This window comes from Aphelocoma coerulescens, chromosome 6, assembly GCF_041296385.1.
Source record: "Aphelocoma coerulescens isolate FSJ_1873_10779 chromosome 6, UR_Acoe_1.0, whole genome shotgun sequence".
Classification (NCBI taxonomy): domain Eukaryota; kingdom Metazoa; phylum Chordata; class Aves; order Passeriformes; family Corvidae; genus Aphelocoma; species Aphelocoma coerulescens.
Genome location: NC_091020.1, coordinates 4,901,284 through 4,910,116, shown reverse-complemented (window position 1 = coordinate 4,910,116; position 8,833 = coordinate 4,901,284). Strand labels below are relative to the sequence as shown.

Sequence of the window (8,833 nt, the reverse complement as noted above, 5' to 3'; positions counted from 1 at the left end):
TGGTTAGATCAAATCTGTCCCTCAAAAAGCAGTTTAGGTGTCTTTGTTGTGTAATTCTCAGAGCTTTTGGTTTGTGAAGGGCTAAAGCTCAGCATCAATCTAACCTTTCTTAGCTTGGACTGATGCTGTGCCTGTTGCACAGGTCTGATCCAGATGACTCTGCAGGACTAATTTGGGGACAGCATACCTCAGTAATTCTGTTTCCAGGGTCAAGGCACTGAGGGCACTAATAATGGACCTGACCAGCTGCATCTGAAGTCTCCACCCACATCTTTTGCCCACGGGCCCAGGAGCTCTATTTAAGCTCAACCCTGGCTTAACTATGGGTCCTGTTTATTTAGAGCTTTGGTTTAGGTTTGGCCTTTTTTAGGCTGCATGGACTCTGTTCAGCATTCACTTAGGTTGTGTGTATTTGTCCTTATGCTGTGGGTCCCCAGACCTGCTTGTGACCTACAGATTGAGTTCTTAGTTTAACTTCAGACCTACCTCATCTCCTGGAAGCTGTTTTATTACCTGGCCTTATGCCTGAATGCAGATGGTGCCACTGGGCCTGTTCTGTTTACCCTATGTGTGTACAGTGGGTCTGGGTGCTGGCTGGTGAGGTCCTTGTCCTGCTGGCTGTTGTGTGGGGCTCTCTGTCTCTCAGGGAGCAGCTGCCCCTCAGCTCCCTCATGTTCACCTCAGACTCAAATTTTGCCAGAGCTGCCTGCAATGCAGAGCTACTTACAGGCTTGTGCACTTTATTTCTTTGTACAACTTTGCTCAGTTTTATTCTTTCTGTACATAGGTGTTGTGTGTTTTATGCTGAAGAATAGCATAGGGATAGGAGCACTGTGTCAGATCAAAGGTCCACCAGCTTAAAACCTTACTCAGAAAAATAGCTAGTGACATGTACACGGGGAAGGAGGCTTGGGTAGCATACAGGGCACTTAGTAGACACTTCCAGCTTCAAGTGATGTATAGCTAAAATAGTACTTCTGTGTTGTGTGGTTTTGATTAAACTTTCTTCCATTAATTTTGCTTTTAAAAAAAACCTCTAAAATGTTTTGCCTCTTCAGCATGCTGTACCAATGAGTTCTGTGGTTTGACAACATGTTGTATGAAATTGCTGTCTGTGTTCTGATTAAATGTTTGATATATTGCCTTGATATCCTCTACTTTACAGAAACAGTTACTGTTTCTCTAAACACTCATTGAGTGAATGAGTATCTCTCTCATATTACTTTCCTTGCTGGTTTTGTTTGTACAGTATATTGGTTGGGTTTTCATCCAGATTGCTGCCTTTCTAGGATGGAAATATTGGTACATTTAGCTGCTCCGTGCACTTTTGCGTACACTTGCTGTTTTGTGTCTTTTGAGCTTCCCTTTACACCTTTTAAGCAAACCAGTCTGCATGTTATATTTGAGGTGTAAGTGGACAAGAGATCTGGGCTAAATAATGATGTTGTAGGGGTGTTTCCTGTTCAGTTCTCCCCTTCTTTTGTAATAATGCCCAACACTGCACTTGAGCACACAGAACAGCTTCACTGGTGCACCTGTCACAGTGTCAGGATCTCTATTTTGAATGGTAGGAGTGAAGTTAGAGGTTGTGATTTCCATATTTCCCTCCATGTGCCTCACTTTGCATTTTAGTGAAAGGATTTCATCTACCATTTTGTTGCCCAGACAGTCATTACTGTGAGATCTTTTTCCAAACATTTATGTGCAGCTTGTCTTGGTAGGCTGAGTATCTTACTGTTGCTAGAAAAGATTGTGACCTGGTGCTATTTACTTTCCAGGCCAAAGGACCTCAGACCATGAGCACATAAGTCTGTGGGTGAGAAAATGAACAATTGTTAGTTCTTGTTTGTTTCCTAGCCCTTGGCATTGTTTTTAATGCCGCTGTGATTGTGTGTGTTGATGCTTGGGTGCTCCTACTAACCTGCTTATTCTAAATAAACCTTAGCCCTCATTGCTTGTAGCTTCCCCCTAAGTTACTAATTTCTTGCTCTGCATTTTATTCAAGCCCACAACTTCCAACTTATTGCCATTTTCCCAAGAAACATATTCTGATTATGTGGGGTTTTATCATCAAGATCTAGTTCCTTCAACTTCTGCATACAGCAGTTTGGGAGCAATAGTTATTTTACCTCTCAGACCACCTATTATTTTATCTTATAAAAATAGCTTGTGTTACCTTATCTTTTAGCAGAATGAGTCTTTGGAATGACAAAAGTCTTGGTATCCAGCCCTTAGGAGGAGATGGTATGGTTACACCTAGCAAAGAGAACTTGTGCACTGCTGAAATTCCCTGCCACTGAGGGCAACTGTTCAAAATTCAGGTGTCTGTGGTGTAGGTTTCACTTTGTTTCATCTGAAGTGTCTGTGAGCTTGGCTTGGATTCCCAGACTGTATTCCTCTTTCACTGCAAGGACATGTAGGGTAGGTTGGAAGAGGATGGAGGTACAAACTGGTGATAGGCTACCTACCCACTGTCACTGAAAAGCAGCAGTGACAAGGAGTTGTGCAGATCTGTGCCACTGCTTCTCCTTTATCACGTCACTTAAACCAGCAAAATGTTGGCATTTAAAGTATCTCTAGGAATGGATGGATGTGGACAGTACTGCTCCCTTGTGTGCAGCAGAAAAGCCTCTCTGCAGGCTCATATTTGACTGGGTTAGTTCACAGTTGAAGTGCTCTATAACAGCTAGACATAATAATAATGAAACCTTTCTAAAAAAGTACTGCTTGGGTATATTGTTTCACACATCCCATTTCCACATCTGTTTTTCAGTCTGAAGAGATGTTAAATTTGGTGGCCTGCTTTTCACAAAAGGCTGTGGTGATAATGAGTGGTGGAAGAAGTCAGTCAGTGGACTGACTCTTACTATAACATTTTACTCACCCCTTTCCCTCTGGGAAGGAGCAGCAGTATCATCAGTGGCTCTTAATGGATGAGGTGGGGGGAGGGGGAAAGAGCAAGGCTCATTATAGTTAACATCCTTGCAGGGAGGATGGGAGAGGATGGCTCAGCAGATCTTCCTTCTCAGCCAGCATCTTCCCCATGCTTCTGGGGGTATTTGGTCCACGCGTGGGATGGCCGGGGCTTGATGGACGCTGGTGTTCGAGAGTCCTCCTGGATGACACATGTGAGGGGAAGGGAGGTTGACCCTCAGTGAGCCCCTCGCCCGTCACGGCTGACCAGGCTTTCCCTCCTTCAGGCTAAAAATAAAAGGGATTATTTTATAGAGTGCCACCACCGTAGCTGACCGGGAGGTATGCGGTGTCAAAGCACAGCCTCTGCAAGTAACGGGATAATTTGCCTTTTCTCTTATTACCGTCATTTAATTTATTTTGTTGTTGTTGTTAAATACCCCCCGGCGTTACCAGCCTGGCACGCCGATGGCGGCCCTTGTGGGCAGCCGTGGGGGCGCTGCCACCGCTCTCCCTGTTCCCGGGGCCGTGCCGGGTCACCCCGGGGCGCGGGGGTGTGGGGGGCGGCGAATCCCGCTCCGGCTTCGGGGATCCAGGGCGCGTTTTGCCGCCTGCCGGGAGGGCTCGGTGCGGCGAGCGCCCCGCCGAGCCGCCCCCTCCCCGCTCCCTCCCGGAGGGTCCGGCCAGGGGCGACGCCGCCGCCGCGAGCACGGAGCACGTTTCGCGGCCCGGGGCTCCTCTCCGCGCCTGGGCTCGTCGCGCCATGGGAGCCGCCCGCCCGCAGGGGCCCGGGCCGTGACCCGCGCCTCGCCCCGCTCCGAACCATGCCAGCATCGCTCCTTCCTGTGAGCTGCGGGCTGGCCGCGCCGCAGCCCTGGTACGTGTGCGGGACGGGTCCCGGGGCTGCTGCGGGCGGGGGGGGAGGGGGGAACGGCGCGGACCTCTTCACTCGGACCACCACCTTTTTTTTTTTTTTTTATTTTTTAAATCCCTGTTTTTCCACTCCTTCCCTTCTCGCTTATTCCCTTGGCTAGTTGCAAAGTTGAGCTAGGGTGGACTGGGGAGGGGGAGGCAGAGGCACCACCACGGCCAGGCTCGGAGCCCCGCGGCTCGGGCCGTTCCGAGGCGGGGGGGGAAGGCAGGCTGGGGGTTATTCAAATGCAAAACGCAGTTTGTTGGCCGAAAAGGCGAAAAAGTCCGGTATCCCTGGCTGTGCTGGAGCGTGTTTGAGCTGCAGCAGCCAGAGCCTGCCTGGAAAATCCCGCCAGGCAAGAGAAACTGCCTGCAGCCTGCATGGACAAGAGGGAACAATTAAAAGGGACCCTGCAGGGCCGTAGGGGGCCCCTGGCCAGCCGGAAAAACCCCGCAGCCCCCCCCCTCCCCCCGCTCCCCCATAAAACTGGCGAGCGAGGGCCGTGCAGCATCGCCCTGTGGAGGTGTCACTGGTGTGCGGGGCTGGGGGGAGCATGCCCGGGGGTAGGCTCCCCGCCTTTGCGGCGGGAGAAGCCGGGCGCGTCCGGATGGGCGCTGCGGGTCCTCAGCGCCGCCTCCGGGGTCGGCCCCATTGTCTGCAGCCCCGGGGAAGGCTCCCGGGGTTGGGGGAGCAGCGGCGGGGCTGGGCCACGAGGAGCCGCTTCCTCCCTCCCAGGAGGGCCCTCCTGCCCCTTCCCTTCCCCCCTTGGGGTCCGCCTGCCTGCACTGAAGGAACCAGAGCCCTGCAGGGCTGTAGCCCCCGGGGTGCTCCTGGGCGCTGAGTGCTTGTCCAGCTGTTCTTGGAGCTGGGGGAGAAGAGGTGGTGGTCTTGTGGCCACTGGAAGCTTGGTGCTGGCGGGAATGCTCCCTGCCGTGCTCGTGACAGAACCAAGGGAGAAGGATGTGGTTCGCCGAACGGGTAAGGAGAAAGGACGAGGCGGCCTGCTGGGAGGCAGGACCAGCTAACCTTACAGAGGTATGGCTGCTGGCGCCCGAGGAGAGAGCAGTGGACCAGGCGCAGCAGTAGTCAAAGGAGACGCGCCAGTTGTGTGCCCAGCCTGTCCTACACTCAGCCAGCCTATCCTGCTGCACCCAAAAGATATTTAAAGGGCAACGTAGTCCGTGTCACTTGTATCTCGGCCTACGTAGCAGCTACCCAGCGTGGTGAGATTGCTACTCCTTTAAGGAGGAGAGGGGAATGTGCAACGGGCATCTGGAGCAGGGCGTGAGCGTACCAATGTCAGTGTAGACCCTGGAGTGAGGCGGTGGGAGTCGACTCCTGTAAACAAGCTGGCCAGGGTGGCTGCACCAGCATGGATCTGGCTAAAGAACTCTTATTCTAGAAATTATAGTACAGTAATGACAAAACGGGCAAAAATCACAGCATTAGATATTTAAACATGACCAAGTGGATTTCTAAGGCAGAGGTGTCTCTTTAAATTTTCAAGACAATGGAAAAACCTGTGAAAATAATAATAATAGTAATCTTCCAACTAATAATCGTTTGCCCCAGCTGTGGTCAGTGCTTTTTGAGGTACTCTTGTGGAGAGGCAGAAAGCTATTCTGTGGTATAATTACCCTGTTTTCATTATGTAAGTCAAGACGATTTAGGAATACAGATTGAATTGGGAAAACTTAGTATTTAATCTTGGTCTGGGCAGGTAGCCTGGTCGACTCTAACTGTAAAGGAGGTGAAAGCTGGTTTATGCTTTTCAGAGGCAGTTGCTCCAGCAGCACAAGGGATGGTGGTGGTTGCTCTTGGGATGAGGGTCAGTCCCTCAAGATAAGAGGAGTTTGTTGTGCTTGGAGGAGACAAGGGCAGGCTAGGTTGTGCAAAGCAGGTAACTGGGGAAGAATTCAAGGTGAGATGTACCAAGGAACTTTGATATAGTTTCTGTAGGACCTAATTCTTCACTGTGTAGTCATTCAGAATCTTCACTGATACTGTTCTGTTATGACTGGCGTAGTACCCGTGGTTGTTAAAGCTGGCCTAAGCACTTCCATCCTGCTTTCTGTTTTCAGATACTTAAAATTTCAAAACACCTTTCAGGCTGAAATTTTCCAGGCTTAATCTTTGCCTGAAGGTTCTTGCCTCCACCTCCCCCTTCTTTTAGCTGAGTTTGAGATAAGGTGATTCAGTTAATGGTGGTGGGGCTTTTTTTTGTGGTTTTTTTTGTTGTTGTTTTTAAGAAAAGGCAACCCCCCTGAAGAATGGAGTCATATTATCAAAAAGAAATGCAGTGCTTTGAACAGCATCAATGCAGAATTAGGGAGGCATATGATTAGCAAGGGTGTTCTGTTTGCTTTGCTTGCTTTTTTTTTTTGAGTTCAAATGTATCTGGAGTGTTCTGGTGGATGGGGTTTTTCTTTGGTGAGCCTTTAGAAATTACTTCTTATCTTTTTACTTTTTAGCTTTCCCCCTGTGGATGTCTGTGTTTGGCTGCACTGCACACAGGTTAAAGTAAGCCCGTGCTCCTGCCTGGCTGAAGGGAGGATACTTGCACATTGTGGTGTCAGTCTTCACAATAGATTTTTGGCTCAAGTTGTTCGTCTGAGGCTTGATCTGATTTGTGGTTTAGGCGTGTGTGGTTCCTTGCCCCAGTTCTATTTTTTCCTAATCGTTCTAATAGAGCTTTCCCTAAACTGGGAGGAGGTTTTTTTGTGGTATTTTTTTTTATCTGTGTGAGTCACTGTGCAGGCTCCAAGGTGCATGAAATCATGATACTGCAAAATGCTAACCATGGACATTTGCTGAATTCATGGAGTGTGCCTATTTCACAGCAGCCTCCAGCTCCTGATGCAGTGAGGCGGAAGCCCTTCCTTCTCCTCCAAACGCAGAGGTGGCCTTCTGGGGCCAGCAAGGACAAAAATTTAGGATGAAGGCCTTGGTGCTTGGTCTGCTCAGCATCATCCTGTGTTGCTGATGAGTGAGTAAAGGATTGTGCCTTTGTCTGTGAGAAACTGAGGTGTCATCCTGCAATGCCTGTCCCACATTCATGTGCTGCTGGAAAGTGTTGGCTTAAATCAAAATTTGATGTATGTGGATGAAATATGGCTGGTTGCCTCAAGAGTGTCATAGTCCTGTAACGCAAAGCAGAAAACCTATATGGTGGAAAATGGAGTGGGGAGGCCTCTGTACAAGGCTGTGTATGAAATAACTCATGGTACTGAGATGGCAGATGAGAAGTTTCAGTTTTATTTCTTAACCAAAGCCAAATGTGTATTCAAGGATTAAAGTAGGGGGAAAGGGAAAATTAAAGCTGATTCCCTCCTCCTAACCCATTTCCCTTCTTTTCATATACAAAGTGTTCTGCAGAGCAATGAGTAGAGCAGGGAACTAGGCCAAATTGGAAAGCAGGTTGGCTTTGGTGCAGCTGGGAAGAATATGCAGATGATATGACATGCTTTTGCACCTGAAGGTCGGATTTTTTTGATGTCTGTCTTCTCTGGTGTCTCTTGCATCTTCCTCTAGAGCATTTGCTGCCAGAAGATGAGGTGTTCTTCAATTCTAAATCGTGCATCTGAGCTTGTGTGAAAACTTAGTCACATTGCGGCCCTTACTGCTTGGGACCTGCATATTATTAAGTGGCTTTTATGAAAGCTTCCAGGTCTATTTCCCCCAAGGGCAAATCTCGAGGGACTTTTTAAAAGATACCTAAACACTGAAACAAAATGTATTTAAGTACATCTGACTGTAGTGAAACTAGTGACTGCTAGCTGTGTCATTTTTTTTCCCTGTACTCCTCTAGTTGTTCAGGGGTCACTCACCATCTTTCATAATGCCATAAAATAGCTGCTGCCGTTTTTTATGAGGGCACATCTTCTAATATCTTTCTTTTTCCCCTGCCATCTTCCAACAAGAATCAAGTTATGTAACAGAATCTTGATTGACACTGTCTCTAGAATGAACACTTGCTTTATCTTTTTTTTTTACCCATTTGTTTAAACTGAAACATTGTGGGTGGGTTTGTTTGGGGTCATTGTTTGCTTGTTTGGGGTTTTTGTTTTGTTTTTTCTGGAAGCATTCTGACAGTATGGGGTTAAATTTCTTAATTACTTTTTAGACAGAATTCTCATTATAATTGCTTGGAATTTTGACCAAGACAGGACTAAAAGATTTTGCCTTTGATTAGCTTTTTTAGCAGTATTTGTGTGGATTGTAACAGTCAGTGGAATTGTTCCAGATTTATTACTATGAATGAGAAAAACTTAAGCAAGAGATAAGTTGGTTCAAGTAACAGACAGCTCCAAGATGCACTGGCGTTATTCAGGGCAGTTCCCTGCAAACTCTCCTATCACCTATTGCCCCTTTTACATCCTAGAGATGCCTGTGCTCCCCTGTGAGTGAAGGCATGGCAGATCTCACCTGGTTTGGCTTTCAGAAGAAAGCATTGAAGTAAGTTTCTCTCCAGGATGATAGAAAAGTGACCAGTTAGTATATTGCCCCATGAGGTTTATGTTTTATAATCCTGTTGAGTCCTATAGGTGTTTTGGAAATATAATTGATTACTTGCTGTGAAATATGACCAATGTGATAAAGCCATTTGTTGTCCTTAAGAAGTGGCATGAGATGATTTGCAACTTTTGCAGCTATCAAGCGTCCTTTCCAGTGCTTTAAATGGAACAGGTAAAATATTTCCTAGTGTTATGGAAAACAAAACTTGAATACCAACCTTGCAGCTACCTAGTATTCTGGTCCTAATTATGGAAGAGGAAACAAAGAAAGAGCAGCATGGCTTCTAGGACATGTTACTTAAAATGTCAGACAGTTTTAGCTAGCAGTTAAGGTGGTTCTGGCAGACTAGTATTCAAGACTAGGGGCTTTTCTTAAAGGGAAGCAGATATCTCTTGCTGACAACCATTTTTCCCAAGAGCATACAATCACCTTGCAGGTCAGGTACTCAAAGTTCCAGACAAATATAACTAAAGTCAAGCATTAACCCCTTAG

At 47.5% G+C, this 8,833-nt stretch overlaps 1 protein-coding gene across 1 annotated transcript in view; it reads left to right on the top strand.

Moving 5' to 3' along the window:
* The first annotated feature begins 3,712 nt into the window (after positions 1–3,712).
* Positions 3,713–8,833, top strand: part of TET1 (tet methylcytosine dioxygenase 1) — a 69,827-nt gene continuing 64,706 nt past the window's right edge. The window contains exon 1 of the mRNA XM_069019004.1: positions 3,713–3,790. The gene's annotated coding sequence lies outside the window, so the exon portion shown is untranslated. The remainder of the gene's footprint in view (positions 3,791–8,833) is intronic.